Here is a 21,935-nt window from a genome sequence, read left to right on the forward strand (position 1 = left end):
GAACGCCCGCATTGTTTGTTCTATCATTCCGTGTGTATACACCTTAAGTTGGCCACTAGATTTTGTCTGTACCGAAAAAAAAAAAAGTATTATACATGAAATAAAAAAAACCTAAAGGCCAGGGTTGGCTGATTTAAACCACCTTAGTTTAAACCAAAGGTTGTTTTTTGTTTTTTTTTTGTTTCGTAAAAAAAACTTTCAACTTTTGTTTTTTTTATATGCTGTGACAGGCACATCACCATGACTTCTCAAAAAAAGCCTATTATAAGGGTATACCCCCTGGTATTATTCCACATCCTTGTTGTTTGTGGCCTTGCGTGAGCTGAACCAATGCAGTAAGTAAATGCATACATACATACATACATACATACATACAACAGAGAAATAGGGAGGGTGGAAGTGTGAACCAGATCAGACAGGTACTAAATCAGCCTAGCATCAGCTAAGATTTCACAAACTCCCCAAAAAATAAACCAGTTTAAACAACCAAAAAGATAAAAATGCTAAATTGTTTTTTTTCACCCCCATTGGGGATGGGGGGGGGGGGTTGGTGTTTAAAACAAACAAACATCCACCCTGCTAAAGACAGTAAATGAGGACAAACATGCTTCCTTGGAGTAACTTTATTTTCAAGACATGGATGAGAAACAATATAGTAGCCTTCACCTGTTTACACACTTTTGTTCATGCTAAAAATAGAGTCACGCTTTTCTATTATGTGGAGCAGCAGCATAATGCAGCCATTTTTTTTTATTTTTTTTTAATAATATTGGGTTTTCTGCAGGGCAGGCTGCCCTATATTTAGAACACTGTGTACTAAGCAGAGTAGCAGCGGTGTTATTTTATACAACAGCCTGCCATTACTCTTTCATTTTGTAAGAGGTCAACATATTCAACAAAAATCGGTCACATACAATACTAGAAATATTGGCACAGCAATACTTCTAGATGAGGGCGAACATTCACACATGGCAGCATGAGAGAGGGAGAACATTCAGATGTGTTAGCATGGTAACACTGCAAGGCTTTTACTAGCTAAGGGAGCTTATAGTGACTGTAGGAAGAAATATATAGGTCTATCACTAGGTGCTTCAAACATACTGTAAGTCTGATCATTTACAGCCTGTGTCCTACCCAAAAGGAACCAGTAGGACACAAACTAGAAAAAAGTGATGTAAAAAGGTTGGTGCTAATATGTAGTGATATAATATATGATAATTAAAATTAAATTTCCCTTATGGTAACAGTGGGATGAGGACTCGGGCGTAGATCATGAATATGAAAAACAAACATAAAATGTGATCATAGTGCAACACATAAATCAGGTGAAGGATCACAACAATGTTAACTGAACTTTGGACTAAGGATTCAAATCCATAGTACTTTATTTGCGTCTTCTGGCGAGCTAAGAAAACACACAGTGGGGCAGATGTATTAACCTGGAGAAGGCATAAGGAAGTGATAAACCAGTGATATGTGCAAGGTGATAAAGGCACCAGCCAATCAGAGCCTAACTGTTAATTTACATATTGGAACCGATTGGCTGGTGCCTTTATCACCTTGCACATATCTCTGGTTTATCACTTCCTTATGCCTTCTCCAGGTTAATACATCTGCCCCTATGTCCGGATTTACTTTGTTTATCCATATGTACCCATGACTACATTGCAATTCTAAATACTAATAATAATAATAAATAAGATCACATACAAGGAAATATTTCCATACAAAGGTTTTATAAACATTTTAGCTTGGGATAGACATTTCCCACACTTTTATTTTTGATCCTTCACCTCATTTATATGTTGAGTTATGATCACACTGTATGATTCATTTTTTGTATCCATGATCTATGCTCAAGACCTTATCCTACTATTGCCATAAGAGAAGCATCATTTAGGGCAGAATAAACGGGCCAATTGGTTCTTATCTGCCATCAATTTCTATTTTCATTATCTTCAATAAACAGTTGCAGCTAAAAAAAAAAAAAAACCCCACCAAGACGGTTACTGTCTCCTTTAAAACACAAGCATAAACAATACATGGTCTAGCACTTCCAAAATTAGGATAGATGGATAAACATGTAAAACCACCTGTTAGACTGGTTAATGATTGTATATTTAAACATCAATAAAATACTACTTCTGCATGTTCTTTCTTAATAGTACCCCAGTGGTATATTCCACTTCTTTTTTTATACAAATGTAGAAACAGTCACCTTCTCGTCTTTTCACTCTCCCAACATTGGATTGTAGAATCACGTTACATGCTCATAAGGAAGAAGGAAATTCCATTCAGTCACCGTTGTGATATTTCTGATTTCTCCAACTCCCCTTTTCCCCTCTCTGACCACCACCTGCTCTCTTTCAACTTCTCTATCTCAGCTTCCCCATCTCTCCCTCCTAAGGCTACCATCACTAAGCGTAACATTGAGGCTACTGACACTTCATCCCTACCCTCCCTGTTCGACTCGCTTCTCTCTCCTCTTCTCTCTCATGCTCTGAACAAGCCACATCCCTATACAATGCATCTTTTACTTCTGCTCTTGACTTTGTAGCTCCACCTACCACTAATCAGCCTCGCAGATCAACAGCTCAAGCCTGGTACACCAAATGCACCAGATATCTTCAAAAATGCTCACGTACTGCCGAGCAACAGTGGAGGAAATCATGCTCTAAGGCAGGATTCCTCCATTTCAAATTTATGCTCTCATCCTTCAGTCCTGCCCTTCCCTCGCTAAACAATCATACTTCAATATTCTCATTTCTACCCAGTCTTCCAACCCCCGGCGCCTCTTTGCCACCGTCAACTCCCTCCTCTGCCCACCACCACCTCCTCTCTCATCCTCATTGTCTGCTCTTGACTTTGCCACTTATTTTACATCCAAGATTGACTCAGGACATCACATCCCAACAGACCAGCAACCCCCCCCCCCTCCCTCTCACCAACTCTGACATCTTTCTCCCATGTATCTGGTGAGGAAGCCATGGCCCTTATCTGTTCCTTCCCCCACACCACCTCCACACTTGACCCTATCCCCTCCCACCTCCTCCGCTACCTCTCTCCTTCTGCCTGTTCCCATCTTGCCCACCTTCTCAATCTCTCCCTCTCATCAGGCACTGTCCACTCTGCATTCAAGCATGCTCTTGTCTCCCCTATTCTTAAAAAACCTACCCTTGATCCAAACACCCTCTCCAACTATCTCGGTCCTCTCCTTTTCTCTGTCTACATGTCCTCTTTAGGTGAACTTGTTAGTTCTTTTAACTTCCAATATCACCTCTATGCTGATGACACTCAAAGCTACCTTTCCTCCCCTGATCTCTCCCCAGCTCTCCTCACTCGTACTTACAACTGTCTCTTTGCTATCTCTTCCTGGATGTCCCAGCGCTTTCTTAAACTCAACATGTCCAAGACCGAGTTGATCATCTTCCCACCCTCCCGCACCACCTCACCTCCCACAATCTCATTATCCATTGATGGCACAACTATCTCCTGTAGCCCCCAAGTACGCGGTCTTAGCGTAATCCTCAACTCCTCCCTCTCCTTCAAACCACACATCCAGCACCTCTCACAAACCTGTCATTTTCATTTCATCACAAAAATATTTCCAGGATCAGACACTTTCTCACCCAGGATGCTACAAAGACCATTATCCACTCACTGATCATTTCCAGACTGGATTACTGTAATCTCCTTCTAACTGGTCTCCCTGACAATTACCACTCCAATGCTGCAGCCCGGCTCATCTTCCTCATCAAATGCACTACGTCCACCTCCCCTCTTCTACAAGCCCTTCACTGGCTTACCTTCCCTTTCAGAATCCAATTCAAACTTCTCACACTCACTTACTAAGCACTCACCCGCTCCTCTCCCATTTACATCTCTGACCTTATCTCCCTTTACACTCCCACCCGTCCTTTTCGCCCTGCTAATGCACGCCGACTCTCCTGTCTTCTGATTATTTCCTCCCACTCCTATCTCAAAGATTTTTCACGTGCTGCTCCCCTACTCTGGAATTCTCTACCACTTCCCTTCAAACTCTCCACCTCTCTACAGAACTTCAAACAAGCTCTTAAAACCCACTTTTTTTACCAAACCCAGCCAAATCTCATCTTAACCTTCTGTCCCACGCTCGGTCTACCGCATTTGTGTCACCCCTGTCTGTCTGCCCCTCCCCTTTAGAATGTAAGCTCTCACGAGTAGGGCCTTCTTCCCTCAAGTGCTTATCCTTACTTCAATAATCCTCAACTGCCCAAATCCTGCAGTTTTCGGCCACCTTGATACTTATCCGTCTACTGTCGTCTACTGATGTAGTTATGTTTAGCTACCCTGTACTTGTCCTATATTGTCTTCAACTGTAAGTCATTTTTTTCCTGTTTTGATTATGTGCATATGTACTCTGTAATTGGGCGCTGCGGAGCCCTTGTGGCGCCATATAAAGAATAACAATAATAATAATAAAGTGAAGTACTGTTTATTCACATAAAATAGTGGATAAAAACTTTAAAACAGATCACAATACATCCACTACCAGTGAGATAAAGCAGTGTACCAGATTGCGAGCTGTACACAACACACCAAAGATACTTCCAGTCGTATCCAGGGAATATGAAACCTGTAATTGTGATTATGCTGCTGTCACTCTTCCCAGATGATAATATACAGTCTGCTGCCCATCTCTCACTGACCACTGATGCGTTTCAACTCTTAGGATCAGATTCAATTGTTTGCTCCGCCCCGCACTCCCCACCACCACCACCCTGGGCGTCTAAACTAATGGGCGTCTGAAGGAGCAATTCAATTGTTGCTACGTTTGGGTGCCCATTAACCACAGGCAACACATTTCTGCAAGCAGCCACTTGAGGTGCGAGAAGAAATGTATGCAAAGTCTGTGGTTTGCGTGTGGTCTGCTTTGCTCAGCTAAACCCGGCCCCAGAACGGAGCAACAATTAAATTGTTCCATTGTATAGATGCCCAGCAGGGGGCAGCACAAACAAATGAATCACCCCCAAAGGGCGATATATTATTACATGCGGTAATTTACAGCACAGTAAAAACTGGCTTATTTAGGTCGATAGTACTATTAGACTATCCAATTACAGCCCATTTTTACTGTGCAGTAAATGACCCATTATTGGCTGATAATACATAGGATCCGGGATAAGTGTTATTGGGTGAAAAACGAGTCCCCTGGGGCTGCTTATCAGGGATTCTGTTTCACATGCCTGAGGTACGCAAAGCAAAATCCCCAATAAGTGCTGTGTATGGGGCTACTTGTATAGCTCCTGAGGAATCTATTAGTTGCGGTAATTCACCACAGCTAATAGGATACCGCCCGTAAGAGTCTCTCTCAAGATTTATTATTTTCCTAACTCTAAAGAGCCCATAAGAGTAGACAGGCTGAACAGACAAATGGAGAAAGAATCAGCAATGAGCTACATTTTCAAATATAAAAAAGATACAACACAAATCAAACATGTACACAAAACAAACAAAATGGTGTGTAAAAGGGGTGTGTGTATGTGTGGTCAGGACTTCTTAAAAAACTAGAGCATCTTGAGGTGTATTATATAATTCACAGAAAGTAGCAATATAGAAACAAAGAAAAATACCTATCTAAGGCAATATAGCATGGTAAAATGGAGAGGAAGATGGCCCTCCCTGTTGTGCATGGGTCCATCGGAGGAGACGGGTGTAAGGATCATGGAGGAGGGGTGCCTCCGTAAGACAGCCACAGAGCCCACACCTGGGTGAACATATGGCCCCCATCGTGGACATAGTAGGTGATATTTTCCATTACCACAATATGCCAAATTTGAGCTCAAGGTGTGTTTTAATGGTGGAATGGCTTTCTATGCATGTGTATTTAATAAAACAATGCAAATAAACAAACCGCTATAAAACTTTGAAAAATAGACTAATTGTGGACCTACAGATCTGTCCTTACATTGCTGCGCATAGAGTACGTGCGCTCCAGTGAACGGCCACAGCTAGTCACTATTGCAATGCAGCTGCTTGCGGGTAGGAGGAGAGTGACCACATCTGTATTTCTAGGTTAAGCCTGTAGCGATAGCCTAAAATTACTTTAGTGTTGAATCACTTGGTATAGTTGTTGTTTAATGAAGTCATGGTGACTGTTTAAACACTGCCCCACCCTAAATAAAGAAAGAAGAAAAGAAAAAACAACAACAGCCCCTGGTAGGTTTATCACCATATTGTGTGTTTTTTTGCTTGCCCTTGGTATGCAAACTTTGGCTCAAGCTGTGCTTTATTTTACCATTATTATAAATCCCATTTCTGACTTCCTGGATGTGCTCAACATAAATCAGTACTCGCTTCTACTGTGTGACTATTTAACAACCAATGTCAGATGAAGACAAGGAATTTTGCGAATAGCGTTCACTATAAATGGAGAATGAGTACTTAAAATAAGAATTTACTTACCGATAATTCTATTTCTCGTAGTCCGTAGTGGATGCTGGGGACTCCGTCAGGACCATGGGGAATAGCGGCTCCGCAGGAGACAGGGCACAAAAGTAAAAGCTTTAGGATCAGGTGGTGTGCACTGGCTCCTCCCCCTATGACCCTCCTCCAAGCCTCAGTTAGGATACTGTGCCCGGACGAGCGTACACAATAAGGAAGGATTTTGAATCCCGGGTAAGACTCATACCAGCCACACCAATCACACTGTACAACCTGTGATCTGAACCCAGGTAACAGCATAATAACAGCGGAGCCTCTGAAAAGATGGCTCACAACAATAATAACCCGATTTTTGTAACAATAACTATGTACAAGTATTGCAGACAATCCGCACTTGGGATGGGCGCCCAGCATCCACTACGGACTACGAGAAATAGAATTATCGGTAAGTAAATTCTTATTTTCTTTAACGTCCTAAGTGGATGCTGGGGACTCCGTCAGGACCATGGGGATTATACCAAAGCTCCCAAACGGGCGGGAGAGTGCGGATGACTCTGCAGCACCGAATGAGAGAACTCCAGGTCCTCCTCAGTCAGGGTGTGCCCCTGACCAAGTATCAGCTCGGCAAAGTTGTAAAGCCGAGAGCCCTCGGGCAGCCGCCCAAGATGAGCCCACCTTCCTTGTGAAATGGGCATTTACATATTTTGGCTGTGGCAGGTCTGCCACAGAATGTGCAAGCTGAATTGTACTACACATCCAACTAGCAATCGTCTGCTTAGAAGCAAGAGCACCCAGTTTGTTGGGTGCATACAGGATAACAGCAAGTCAGTTTTCCTGACTCCAGTCGTCCTGGAAACTATATTTTCAGGGCCCTGACAACATCTAGCAACTTGGAGTCCTCCAAGTCCCAAGTAGCCGCAGGTACCACAATAAGCTGGTTCAGGTGAAACACTGACACCACCTTAGGGAGAAACTGGGGACGAGTCCGCAGCTCTGCCCTGTCCGAATGGACAATCAGATATGGGCTTTTGTGAGACAAACGCCGCCAATTCTGACACTCGCCTGGCCGAGGCCAGGGCCAACCGCATGGTCACTTTCCCTGTGAAATATTTCAAATCCACAGATTTGAGCGGTTTAAACCAATGTGATTTGAGGAATCCCAGAACTACGTTGAGATCCCACAGTGCCACTGGAGGCACAAAAGGGGGTTGTATATGCAGCACTCCCTTGACAAAACTTCTGGACTTCAGGAACTGAAGCCAATTCTTTTTTTTTTGGAAGAAAATCGACAGGGCCGAAATTGGAACCTTAATGGACCCCAATTTGAGGCCCATAGACACTCCTGTTTGCAGGAATGCAGGAAACGACCGAGTTGAAATTTCTTCGTGGGGCCTTCCTGGCCTCACACCACGCAACATATTTTCGCCACATGTGGTGATAATGTTGTGCGGTCACCTCCTTCCTGGCTTTGACCAGGGTAGGAATGACCTCTTCCGGAATGCCTTTTTCCCTTAGGATCCGGCGTTCAACCGCCATGCCGTCAAACGCAGCCGCGGTAAGTCTTGGAACAGACATGGTACTTGCTGAAACAAGTCCCTTCTTAGCGGCAGAGGCCATGAGTCCTCTGTGAGCATCTCTTGAAGTTCCGGGTACCAAGTCCTTCTTGGCCAATCCGGAGCCACGAGTATAGTTCTTACTCCTCTACGTCTTATAATTCTCAATACCTTGGGTATGAGAAGCAGAGGAGGTAAGACATACACCGACTGGTACACCCACGGTGTTACCAGAACGTCCACAGCTATTGCCTGAGGGTCTTTTGACCTGGCGCAATACTTGTCCAGTTTTTTGTTCAGGCGGGACGCCATCATGTCCACCTTTGGTCTTTCCCAACGGTTCACAATCATGTGGAAGACTTCTGGATGAAGTCCCCACTCTCCCGGGTGGAGGTTGTGCTGAGGAAGCCTGCTTCCCAGTTGTCCACTCCCGGAATGAACACTGCTGACAGTGCTATCACATGATTTTCCGCCCAGCGAAAAATCCTTGCAGTTTCTGCCATTGCCCTCCTGCTTCTTGTGCCGCCCTGTCTGTTTACGTGGGCGACTGCCGTGTTGTTGTCCCACTGGATCAATACCGGCTGACCTTGAAGCAGAGGTCTTGCTAAGCTTAGAGCATTGTAAATTGCCCTTAGCTCCAGTATATTTATGTGGAGAAAAGTCTCCAGACTTGATCACACTCCCTGGAAATTTTTTCCTTGTGTGACTGCTCCCCAGCCTCTCAGGCTGGCCTCCGTGGTCACCAGCATCCAATCCTGAATGCCGAATCTGCGGCCCTCTAGAAGATGAGCACTCTGTAACCACCACAGGAGAGACACCCTTGTCCTTGGAGATAGGGTTATCCGCTGATGCATCTGAAGATGCGATCCGGACCATTTGTCCAGCAGATCCCACTGAAAAGTTCTTGCGTGGAATCTGCCGAATGGAATCGCTTCGTAATAAGCCACCATTTTTCCCAGGACTCTTGTGCAATGATGCACTGACACTTTTCCTGGTTTTAGGAGGTTCCTGACTAGCTCGGATAACTCCCTGGCTTTCTCCTCCGGGAGAAACACCTTTTTCTGGACTGTGTCCAGAACCATCCCTAGGAACAGCAGACGTGTCGTCAGAAACGGCTGCGATTTTGGATATTTAAAATCCACCCGTGCTGTCGTAGAACTACTTGAGATAGTGCTACTCCGACTTCCAACTGTTCTCTGGACCCTGCCCTTATCAGGAGATCGTCCAAGTAAGGGATAATTAAGACGCCTTTTCTTTGAAGAAGAATCATCATTTCGGCCATTACTTTGGTAAAGACCCGGGGTGCCGTGGACAATCCAAACGGCAGCGTCTGAAACTGATAGTGACAGTTCCGTACCACGAACCTGAGGTACCCTTGGTGAGAAGGGCAATTTGGGACATGGAGGTAAGCAACCTTGATGTCCAGGGACACCCTATTGGTTCGCTATCACTGCTTTGAGTGACTCCATCTTGATTTGAACCTTTGTATGTAAGTGTTCAAAGATTATCCATTTAGCAATAGGTCTCACCGAGCCGTCCGGCTTCAGTACCACAATATAGTGTGGAATAATACCCCTTTCCTTGTTGTAGGAGGGGTACTTTGATTATCACCTGCTGGGAATACAGCTTGTGAATTGTTTCCAATACTGCCTCCCTGTCGGAGGAAGACGTTGGTAAAACAGACATCAGGAGCCTGCGAGGGGGAGACGTCTCGAATTTCCAATCTGTACCTCTGGGATACTACTTGTAGGATCCAGGGGTCCACTTGCGAGTGAGCCCACTACGCGATGAAACTCTTGAGACGACCCCCCACCGCACCTGAGTCCGCTTGTACGGCCCCAGCGTCATGCTGAGGACTTAGTAGAAGCGGTGGAGGGCTCTGTTCCTGGAAATGGGCTGCCTGCTGCAGTCTTCTTCCCTTTCCTCTATCCCTGGGCAGATATGACTGGCCTTTTGCCCGCTTGCCCTTATGGGGACGAAAGGACTGAGGCTGAAAAGACGGTGTCTTTTTCTGCTGAGATGTGACTTGGGGTAAAAAAGGTGGATTTTCCAGCTGTTGCCGTGGCCACCAGGTCCGATGGACCGACCCCAAATAACTCCTCCCCTTTATACGGCAATACTTCCATGTGCCGTTTGGAATCTGCATCACCTGACCACTGTCGTGTCCATAAACATCTTCTGGCAGATATGGACATCGCACTTACTCTTGATGCCAGAGTGCAAATATCCCTCTGTGCATCTCGCATATATAGAAATGCATCCTTTTAAATGCACTATAGTCAATAAAATACTGTCCCTGTCAAGGGTATCAATATTTTCAGTCAGGGAATCCGACCAAGCCACCCCAGCGCTGCACATCCAGGTTGAGGCGATCGCTGGTCGCAGTATAACACCAGTATGTGTGTATATACCATTTTAGGATATTTTCCAGCCTCTCAGCTGGCTCCTTGAGGGCGGCCCTATCTGGAGACGGTACCGCCACTTGTTTTGATAAGCGTGTGAGCGCCTTATCCACCCTAAAGGGTGTTTCTGGCGGGAAAGGGTATACCGCCAATAATTTTCTATCGGGGGAAACCCACTCATCATCACACACTTCATTTAATTTATCTGATTCAGGAAAAACTACAGGTAGTTTTTTCACACCCCACATAATACCCTTCTTTGTGGTACTTGTAGTATCAGAAATATGTAACACCTCCTTCATTGCCCTTAACATGTAACGTGTGGCCCTAAAGGAAAATACGTTTGTTTCTTCACCGTCGACACTAGAGTCAGTGTCCGTGTCTGTGTCTACCGACTGAGGTAAATGAGCGTTTTACAGCCCCTGACGGTGTTTGAGACGCCTGGACAGGTACTAATTTGTTTGCCGGCCGTCTCATGTCGTCAACCGACCTTGCAGCGTGTTGACATTATCACGTAATTCCTTAAATAAGCCATCCATTCCGGTGTCGACTCCCTAGAGAGTGACATCACCATTTCAGGCAATTGCTCCGCCTCCTCACCAACATCGTCCTCATACATGTCGACACACACGTACCGACACACAGCACACACACAGGGAATGCTCTGATAGAGGACAGGACCCCACTAGCCCTTTGGGGAGACAGAGGGAGAGTTTGCCAGCACACACCAAAAACGCTATAATTATACAGGGACAACCTTTATATAAGTGTTTTTCCCTTATAGCATTTTAATATATATATACATATCGCCAAATAAGTGCCCCCCCTCTAGGGGGAGGAGCCAGTGCACACCACCTGATCCTAAAGCTTTTACTTTTGTGCCCTGTCTCCTGCGGAGCCGCTATTCCCCATGGTCCTGACGGAGTCCCCAGCATCCACTTAGGACGTTAGAGAAAGTGAGATATTGGGCAGAATCCCAAGAACAGAAGTAGGATGCCAGTCTCAGAATGTATTTCAGTCTAGAACAACTACTTTAAAAGACAGAATCCCCAATTTCCTGCCTGTTTATTCAGTGGTTGAACATGTTTTCTTCCTGTCAGTGTGCTCTGGTCAACACAACTGTTTTCCTAGCTTACAGTTTTTGTTTTTAGACACTTGTTTTTGTTGTCCCTATCAGTCTAATCCTAACAAACAATACAAGCAAGGTTCACAACCCATGTTTACTCCTTAACCTTGCCATGAAGAGCCTGTAAGCCACCAATCAGGAACCAAGTCTTTGGCCAATCAGGCACATACCAGGTCTATGGAGCTAGATAGGGGCACCTATCTAATAGGACTGGATGCATTCCTTTAGCCAACATATTGCATAGTAAAAAGTCCAGGCTCAAGCTACAAGATAAGAACTGCCGAGGCAAAACGTTACTTGAACCAGATGGCAGAGAAACTGTAGCTCTATTAATGTAACATGGTGGGAGTACAGCTAATGTAGCAGTTGGACACAACATAAATCAGGGCCGTAACTAGGTGTGTGCGGAGGGGGCACCGCGCATAGCGCTGCAGGGTAGGGGGCGCTGTTGGTGGCACTTGTCAATTATCTGGTTTATTTACATTTACTTGCAGCTTCCCCCCTTTTTGAAGCCCAGCATCTCCTGATCGCCACTGTCTCCTACCCTGACCCATTCTGTCGCTAATACCTATACAACATTCATGAACTCAACTTGAGATTTCTTTGTTATTCAGTCACACTGTCTTTTATTACATTTCAGGATGCTGACATACCTGGAATTCAAACCCATTGACTGTGTCAGTGCAGTCAGACAATCTATTCATTGAGCTATCATCCCTTGGATAGAAAGGTAGATAATTCTAAGCTACAGAACTATTTAAAGCTTACATTGTACTTTGTGAAAAAGTTATCATCATTGCGGCTGAGCAGATCTATGTAGTGTGTGGCTGCAAGAGATTGGCTGTGTGGCTGCACACTACATAGATCTGCTTAATGGCAAAACTGATTTTTTTTTTTTACAAAGTACCAGTAGCTTCATATAGTGTTCATAGTTTTTTATGCAGGTTCAAATAACTGAATGAGTAGGGTGTTTGACTAGAATACAACAAGTTATAGGTTTGAATCCTGGATATAGCAGTATATTAAAATGTGTTAAGGGTATTGTAACTGAATAACAATGAGCTCTCAAGTTAAGTGCATGAATGTGGTATAAAGAGGATTTGTGTCCAAATCCATGTTCTGGCAGTGGTCTATAAGTGTGTGTGTATGTATATATATATATATATATATATATATATATATATTTAATGTGGGAAGGGGCATCATAGCATGGGTTTTCTCTGGGATCAATCTTGTGATGCCCCTATGTACTTATTGAAAAAAATGAGGGGGGGGGGGGGGAGCGGCAATTCTCTTTCTCTGGCACAGGGCACCAAAAAGTCTAGTTACAGCTCTGACATAAATAATTTTTGTATTATTTGTACTTACATTTTCTCACCTGTGTTAACTTCTATGCCCATAATCCCTTATTTTGCTGAGAATCTTGCTACATTTTGCTTTATTTAAAAATGTACAACTTTGCATAGCCTGTGATTAGTTTGTCACGTCCTCTCTGAACATTATCTACTTGTGAATCCAGCATTACAACCCAGTTATGCCCCTTCAGTAACAAGTGTAGGCGTGATTGAATTGCGTATGTCAGCCATGTGTACATGCAAACACATGGCTGACAGAAAGAACTTCTGGTACAGACATATACCTACTGGCAATCTCTGGTTAGCACATCATGTGACCAATGTCACCAGCTTCGAATACATGAATATGTAAAGATTCCCATGCTAGGGATATTAAAACCCCTTATGTCAGCTAGAGCGTGCATCTTAATAATAGTGTATATACTGCAATTGGAAAAAAGGGCCTACTACCTTTATTCTAAAGATTCATGTGTGTGCAGGTAATAATTCCATGCTTAAACAGTAGACTGTCCTGCCCATAGAAGGTGTGATTACTTCTATAAAAGAACATTAGAATTCAGTAAGGCATCCATGTGTTCTGCTTAGTGGCTGGTCACATTGCGCTCTTACTCTAAAGGTCATGTGTGTGTGAATATCAGCGCTGATACCAGTTTTCTCACGTACACACATTCAGTGATATTGTCTGAAGCATTGTCTAGAACAACTCACAACCTGTAGACACAACAGCTGCCAGTTCCCCACCTTGCATTGCCACTATTACTTCAACAGGCCCTGAGTCATGGAAGTAACTTGGCTCCCGACCATCCCTATACTACAAGTAAACTAAATTATGTAAATAATTGGATTTTAATTATATATTTATGCTGCAATTTAGTGAAATGTACAACATTGTTTATTTCTAATCTACCACAGTCTAATATTCCGATTTATATATAAAACACAAAATATTAAGAATATGCAACTGATTTAACTGTATGCAACTGTGCCTATTCTTTCAAACAGTACATATTTTGGCACAAAAACCCTAATACAATGTTTTACTCCCTGCATAGGTACACTTAAACTGTTATATTGGCAATAGCCGTAGTTTCCTCAGTCATTCTACACCCTAATCTGTATTTGACACAGTTTTCGTTCCTGTTTACTATCTCCCATCTTTGCAATGCAAAATTGTGCAGCATGAATCTTTTTTTTTTTTGTTATCCCAGATCAGTTCTAACACCCATCCTCATTAAATCCCTTCATTTATCTAACAAAGTCTAGGATCATCTACAAAGTTCTAGTGCTTACCATCAAGGCCTAGCATTTATCTGCTTTCATTCAAGCAAAGGTGCGGATTCAGAGTTGGATGTAAATAGCACAGATGCTTTTTCCTCTCTGCCCATTATTCTGAAAAGTTCTCACTTTTCATATATCAAGCACCGTCTTTCACAAACTCATACCTCTCAACTTTTAATGCTGTTGACCCGGTGACTGCCCCACCGGAGGCGTGACCGCAGCCGGAAGGGGGTGTGGCCTCTTGAGGGGGTGGTGTGGCCTCTGATGGAGGGGCGGGGCCAAGCACAGCGACCCTCATTTTCATCATTTTGGTGGCATGCCCAGTGCCCCGAGCAGCTAGCCAGCCCCCGACTCACCCTGCCTGCACTGATAGATGCCACGCGCAAGGCATCTTTTTAATGATCACTGGCTCTCCCAATCTGACCCACCCACCCGCTGGACACTGCAACCTGCGGGAGGGGCAGTGTCCAATTAGCAGGACTGTCCTTATGTATTCGGGACAGTTGGGAGGTATACAACCTAAAGACCAACTTCACAAATGAAGCATTTGTATTATCAAAATAAGTTCATACAACTATCTAAAACAATTAACTACTATACCTTCTGTTTCTGTATGTATACCAACCTACAATTTGAATATAAGCTCTTTAGAGCAGGGATCCAGGGACATCTTATCGTATAGATACAGTGGGCAGCTGTGGGGCCTTTGAGTAGGGACCAGTGGTGGTCACACAATCAGAGCGGCTAGGCAGCATTCTCAGTGAATAGCTGTGAGCATGCTGAATGGTGAATGGCTGGAGCTATTCACCCATCAGAGGGCTGACAGCCAATCACTGTATGGAAGCATGTGGAGAGACAGAAAACAGATTAAGGGGTATATTCAATTAGTGTCGAAAGCTGCAGTCTGTCCAAAAGACGGCAGTTTTCGATTTTTTAAGGTCGAATCGTGATTCGACCTATTCAATCACCAGCATTTTTATTCGACAAGTCGAATTCCCCGAAGCTGTCGATTCACGTACTTTTGAGGTAAACGGGGCCAAATTCGACAGGATTTGGCCCCGTTTCCGACCATCTCAGTCAGACATAAAAAAATGTCTGACTGAGATGGACTATGGAGAGGGGGGAGAGCAACGCCGGAGGAGACTGTGGGGGCACAGGGGGAGAGCAGCGCCGGAGGAGACGGTGGGGACACAGGGGGAGAGCAGCGCCGGAGGAGATGGGAGAGCAAGCGGACACAGGGTGAGAGCAGCGCAGCGCTACAGCAGCTGGCAGCGTAGCCGGAGGATGTCACAGCCGCCGCTCACTGCAGCGTCCACCCGGCTCCAGCAAGCGAGGTCCCCACTTGCTGGAGCCGGGTGGACAGTGCAGTGAGCGGCGTCTGTGACATCTTCCGGCTACGCTGCCAGCTGCTGTAGCGCTGCGCTCCCGGCTCTCCCCCGTCTCTGCTGTCACCCTGTGCCCGCGGCTCTCCTGTCTCCCCCTGGCACTGCTCTCCCTCCTGTGCCCGGACAGTCTCCTCCGGCGCTGCTCTCCCCCTCTGCCCGCATCTCAATTCGACTTTTTTTAAAGTCGAATTGAGATTGCTTTGAATGGCCCAGGTCAGATCCATTCCGACAAATGCATGTCGGAATGGATCAGACTTCAATTGAATATACCCCTTAGTGGCTAAAAATAGCTGTGTAATACTATAGGAAAGAACTAGCAGTTTTTGCGCTGTAGTTTCCAATTTTTCACATTTCTCTAAGCAGAGTTGTACAATACATTCAGCAAAGACCAACATTCCTAAAGGGAATGTGGCAGAAAAACAGCGCTCTTTTATTGCTGTGCAAAGATCTCTCAGAAGAAAAAAAAAACAACTTGCATAAGAAAAGAAAGTCACATGAAGTAGAGACATATGCATGAAGGTTCTGTAACACGACATGAGCCCTGTCTCTCCAGATTAAATCTGCTGTAGTACAGAAAGACAGAAAAGCAAGACATGCCCCGTACTCTTCGCCTCCTACATTGTTAGGAGCATGTGCAAGCTACAGTATATTCTAGATTACAGTGATGTTGAGAACCAAGCAGCTCATGCAAAGCCCTGGCCAATGACTAAGACTCTTAAAATGCTGTTTCTAGGTAACCAGGCCGAGCCAGTTCTCCCCTTCTCAGGACACGTGTGGCAGATGGAACAGCAGGATATAAATCACGTTTCCAGGGAAAACATGACCGCCAAACAATCACTGAAAGTGGAAGCAAGGAAGATGTACATTATGTGAAGTGGCCCTCTCAGATGGGAAATTCTTTAATTTAAGAAAAACAATACTGCTTAACCCCCAAGCACTGGCCTATAATTCAGATAAAGGGGGAGATTCAATTCTTTTCACCCCTTTCCACACTCATTCTGTTTCTGCCCTCAGGGATGTTGTATCATTATTTCAGCTCGCTACCCCTGGAGCAGCGAGGCACCCAACCCTTTACACAGTAAACCTGATTACTATGGGCACAATATGCGCGATAACGGAGATCATTTTAGAAAGGAAATTGGGCGTGATATGTCATTTGAATCTCACCCTAAGTGTTCAAAATTCAGCATAAAAATGCAATAAAAATAAAACTGCTAGTGCTAAAGTATAAATTATTATAAATTATACTAATGAGTAGTAAAGGCCACAATAAATTTGTTACAGGTGAAGAAATTAGTTATATTACATTTTGCAACTAAACAGTTTACACTTTGCAGTTACAGGAAACTGGAAATACCAGATAGCGATTATGCCGGGAACACACTGATGTGATATTGGCTCGATGTCATTCCGATTGGTCGGACACGACATATTGCTCAGTGTTTATGCCCAATATGCAAATTCTCGAGGTTGCTACCGATGTCGCCCAGTCGGCCCTACTGCACAGCCAACTGGGTGATATTGCTAGCGACCTAGTTCTATGTAAATGAAGGATGGGGCAATATGTTGCTCCATCCTCCATACATCCTTTTAATGTGTACCCAGGGCAGACATATCGGTTGGCGACAAATCGCTCATTGTGTACCCAGGTTTAAAGAAGCACTTCAGCCGTTTTTCAACGTAGCAATATTTAAAAACATTTAAAGCTAGTATTCACTTGCCAATATCTCGCCAAACTACATTCCATCTATATCATACGTGCAGCAGCATTCACAACAAGCGAAGTGACTTTAGCAGCTATCAGACTGTAAAGTACATTGTAACAGCGATTGTATGGGACATTAATATTTAAACAAGTTGTTTATCATAAGTGCTGCTAATAATAGCTTTTCATGTAATATCAATAACGCGTTGCTTCATCTCCGGAATTGCAGCAGCATATCTCTAAATTCTGTAGATCAATAGCATGTGTAGACAAATAGTACAAACACAGCGTCTGCACCGAAAAGTTCTCATGCTGCAATCACTTCTGTGCATTTCACAAAAATGCTCTTGCTTCTGTATAGCACAATTGGTATTTATTTTTCCAGCTGTGCAATGGTAGTTAGAAATTTCAAAAAGAACGAAAAAGAAGAAGTAGTAATTTTGCATATATTATACACAATTTGAAGTGCAGCTCAGAAGCAAATCTTGAATCATATTTAGATCTGTGTAGCTAAGTGTACAGACGGTAATTATATCTAATTAATCATTCTCCCACGCCTAGCCTGTTTTGCAGCTAGATTTTCTGTTGTCATTATTTTCGACGATTCAATTCACCTACTAACCTAGAAATATGCAGTATTTATTGATGAGTTGCAAACTGTTTTTCTTCCACTTTGACAGCAACATAAATCTACAATAATACTGTGTACCTATCCAGGTTGTACTCATCATTCTAGTTAACATAACCATATTGTGAACACTTGTATAAACAGCTGTGATATTATATAGTTTTGTAAATAGCAAAGTTAATATTATTCTTTACAGATGGATGAGTTATGTATTACATTTTAGGACATACTGTAGCTCATACATGCCAATGACAAAGCTAGCAATACATTCAGTGGGGGGAGATTTATCAAATTTTGGAGAGAGATAACGTACCAACCAATCAGCTTCTGGACATTTTTCAAACACAACCTGGAAATGACAGAAGGTGATTGGTTAGCAATGTATCTCTCACCAAGCTTTGATAAATCTCCCTCTTTATCTCTCTCCACTTTATCTTGCTCCAAGATTTGATAAATCTTCAACACAATTTTCTTTAACATTGCTGCTTAGTAACTGCAGCCAGAGAATATAGCTTTTACCAAGGGGTGCTCCTACAAATTATAAGTGACACTTCTGAACGAAGCCCCGCCCCCATAACAGTCATAGAAAACATCTTACACAACAGAATTCCTTTAATAACAATTCTTTATTTATATAGCGCCTTACTCCTAACAGACTCAAAGCATATTACATATTTTACAGTGGGTGAGGCAGTCACCTTTTGCCTTTTCTTTGAGAATCAGTGAACCACCATCAGTAAGATATCATGAGAAGGAAACAGACAAGTGAACTTATTATGTATGCAATGTGATAAAACTTCTTTACTGTGTTTGTAATTATTATTTTTTTTATAAACATGGTTTTATTTAATTTTCTTGTAATTTCAGTAGCAATTGTGAGCAATGCAAAAAATGGAACAGGTTCAACACAGGAGCAAGAAAACCCTCAGTGGCAATGGGGTTAACACATGTAGTACAATGTAACAAACAGATGTGAAAATAGGGCAGACTAGAAATCTGATGATCTCTGAGCTATGCCATGTGTGCTACCTACACGCGCAGCAATGACACACATATCTCAGACAGCAGATCTCTGTATATCTCAGTAGATAGCCTGCCCTACTTCACTAGCAGTTTCTCCTGTTGCATTCAATTTAGAATATGATAAACATAAAGGCTCATCTGGACCAACTTTATTTGTTAATATAGTCAAAGTGTCAATGTTAAAATAAAACATATTCCCAGAGACAAAGAATACAATTACTGTATACCTTGTTATAATATCAATACTTGTCTACTGTTGAGAAAGCATTTCAGGGAGATTGTGAAAGTAGCATCTATGGGGGTCATTCCGAGTTGATCGCTCGCTAGCAGTTTTTAGCAGCCGTGCAAACGCTATGCCGCCGCCCTCTGGGAGTGTATTTTAGCTTAGCAGAAGTGCGAACGATTGTAACGCAGAGCGGCTACTAAAAACTTTTGTACAGTTTCAGAGTAGCTTCAAACCTACTCAGCGCTTGCGATCACTTCAGACCATTCAGATCCTGATTTGACGTCACAAACACGCCCTACGTTCGCCCAGCCACGCCTGAGTTTTTCCTGGCACGCCTGCGTTTTTCCGAACACTCCCTGAAAATGGTCAGTTGACACCCAGAAACGCCCTCTTCCTGTCAATCACTCTGCGGCTGCCAGTGCGACTGAAAAGCTTCGCTAGACCCTGTGTAAAACTATATCGTTCGTTGTAATAGTACGCCGCGCGTGCTCATTTCGCCGCATGTGCAGAAGTGACTTTTTTTGCCTTATCGCTGCACAGCGAACGAATGCAGTTAGCGATCAACTCGGAATGACCACCTATAAGCGGACGTGTACTGCTATATCTCAGAGGCGTGTCATACAAATAACTTACATCCAAATGTAAATGAGCCCCTAAGCAGGTAGTAAGATCTACTTGTTGATGAAAAGACACTGATACTTTTCAGGGATTACTTGTGTCTTGCGTTTTAAGTTATTCCATATGGCCACGAGAAAACTTATTAAAAAAACTTATGTAGCCATAGGGATCATTTTGATTTACACACGATGCAGGGGAATCCTATTTGAATGGATATCTCTGGATATATCTACCCCCCCCTCCCCCAAGAATATAACAGCTACATATTGGGGGTAAGGTGCAATCACAGAAAATTGTAGACTTTTCAGGGACTCTGGGAGAGTTGGCAAGTATGTATAATATCTTGTGCGTAGGGCTTGTGCTTTAGTCTCTATGGCTAAAAACAAAGGGTGTGGTTCATTAGGTCGACATGAGTTAGGTCGACCACGTTTGGTCGACATGATCACTAGGACAACATGGTCATTAGGTCTTTGTACAAAAAACAATACATGAAATAATTAAATGCACAAAGATGGAATAGCATCACTTGTTAGGGCACACCTGACTACATACTGTCCTTATGTGACTGTAACTGGGCTTTTGTAAAATAAAACCATCATGTCTATTTGAGGTACACCCCAAAGATCTGTTACCTCCGTGAACACCTCCGGATGAAGTCCCCACTCCCCTGGATGGAGATCGTGTCTGCTGAGGAAGTCCAGTTCCCAGTTGTCTACTCCCGGAGTGAAGATTGCTGACAGCGCCAACGCGTGTTTTTCTGCCCAGAGGATGATTCTTGTTGCCTCTGACATTGCAGCTCTGCTCTTCGTTCCGCCCTGTCGGTTTATGTAAGCCACTGTCGTTACATTGTCCGACTGCACTTGAATGGCTCGATCTCGCAGAAGATGGGCCGCTTGGAGAAGACTTTTGTAGACGTCTCTTAGTTCAAGAATGTTTATTGGTAGGCCAGATTCCAGACTTGACCAACTTCCTTGGAAGGTTTCCCCCTGAGTGACTGCGCCCCAGCCCCGGAGACTTGCATCCATGGTTAGAAAGATCCAGTCCTGAATCCCGAACCTGCGGCCCTCCAGAAGGCGAAGTAGTTGTAGCCACCAGAGGAGTGAAATCCTGGCCTTTGGGGACAGACGTATTCTCTGGTGCATGTGTAGATGAGATCCTGACCACTTGTCCAGGAGATCCAGTTGTAAGGGCTGAGCATGAAACCTCCCGTACTGCAGAGCCTCGTAAGAGGCCACCATCTTCCCCAGAAGGCGAATGCACTGATGAACCGACACCCGGGCTGGCTTCAGAACATCTTGGACCATTGTTTGTATCACCAACACTTTCTCCTCTGGAAGAAACACCCTCTGCACTTCCATGTCGAGGATCATTCCCAGAAAGGACAACCTCTTGGTCGGCTTTAAATGTGATTTTTGGAAGGTTCAGGATCCAACAGTGTTCCCTGAGCAGATGGGTCATGAGAACAATGGGCTGTAACAGCTTCTCCCTGGACGATGCCTTTATCAGGAGATCGTCCAGATATGGAATTATGTTCACCCCCTGTCTGCGGAGGAGAACCATCATTTCCGCCATCACCTTGGTGAAGATCCTCGGTGCTGTGGAGAGGCCGAATGTCAGGGCCTGGAACTGAAAATGGCTGTCTAACAGTGCAAATCGTAAAAAAGCTTGATGCAACGGCCAAATCGGAATGTGGAGGTACGCATCCTTGATATCCAGGGATACCAGGAATCCCCCCTCTTCCAGACCTGATATCACCGCCCTCAGAGACTCCATTTTGAACTTGAACTCCCTTAGAAAGGGGTTTAGCGATTTTAAGTTCAGAATGGGCCTGACCGAACCATCCGGTTTCGGAGACATGAAAAGGTTCGAATAGTAACCCTTGTTTTGCAAATGGAAAGGAACTGGTACAATGACCTGTGACTCCACCAACTTCTGGATGGCTTCCTGTAGGATAGCCCTGTCCACCAGCAAAGCTGGTAAGCCTGATTTGAAGAATCGGTGAGGAGGGAGATCTTGAAACTCCAGCCTGTACCCCTCTGACACAATATCTTACACCCAGGGATCAAGGCCGGACGACACCCAGACGTGACTGAAATGCCCGAGTCTCGCCCCCACCGGCCCCACCTCCAGGCCGCTCGGTCCACCGTCATGCCGAAGGTTTTGGCGTACCTGAAGTAGGCTTCTGTTCCTGGGAACCCGCAGCAGCAGGTTTC

The 21,935-nt window shown here is 44.1% G+C and overlaps 1 protein-coding gene across 4 annotated transcripts in view; it reads right to left on the minus strand.

The window, feature by feature from the left end:
• LONRF2 (LON peptidase N-terminal domain and ring finger 2) overlaps window positions 1-21,935 on the minus strand; it is a 104,442-nt gene that overhangs the window by 56,112 nt on the left and 26,395 nt on the right. The gene's annotated exons all lie outside the window — the stretch shown is intronic.

Source organism: Pseudophryne corroboree, chromosome 2, assembly GCF_028390025.1.
Source record: "Pseudophryne corroboree isolate aPseCor3 chromosome 2, aPseCor3.hap2, whole genome shotgun sequence".
NCBI lineage: Eukaryota > Metazoa > Chordata > Amphibia > Anura > Myobatrachidae > Pseudophryne > Pseudophryne corroboree.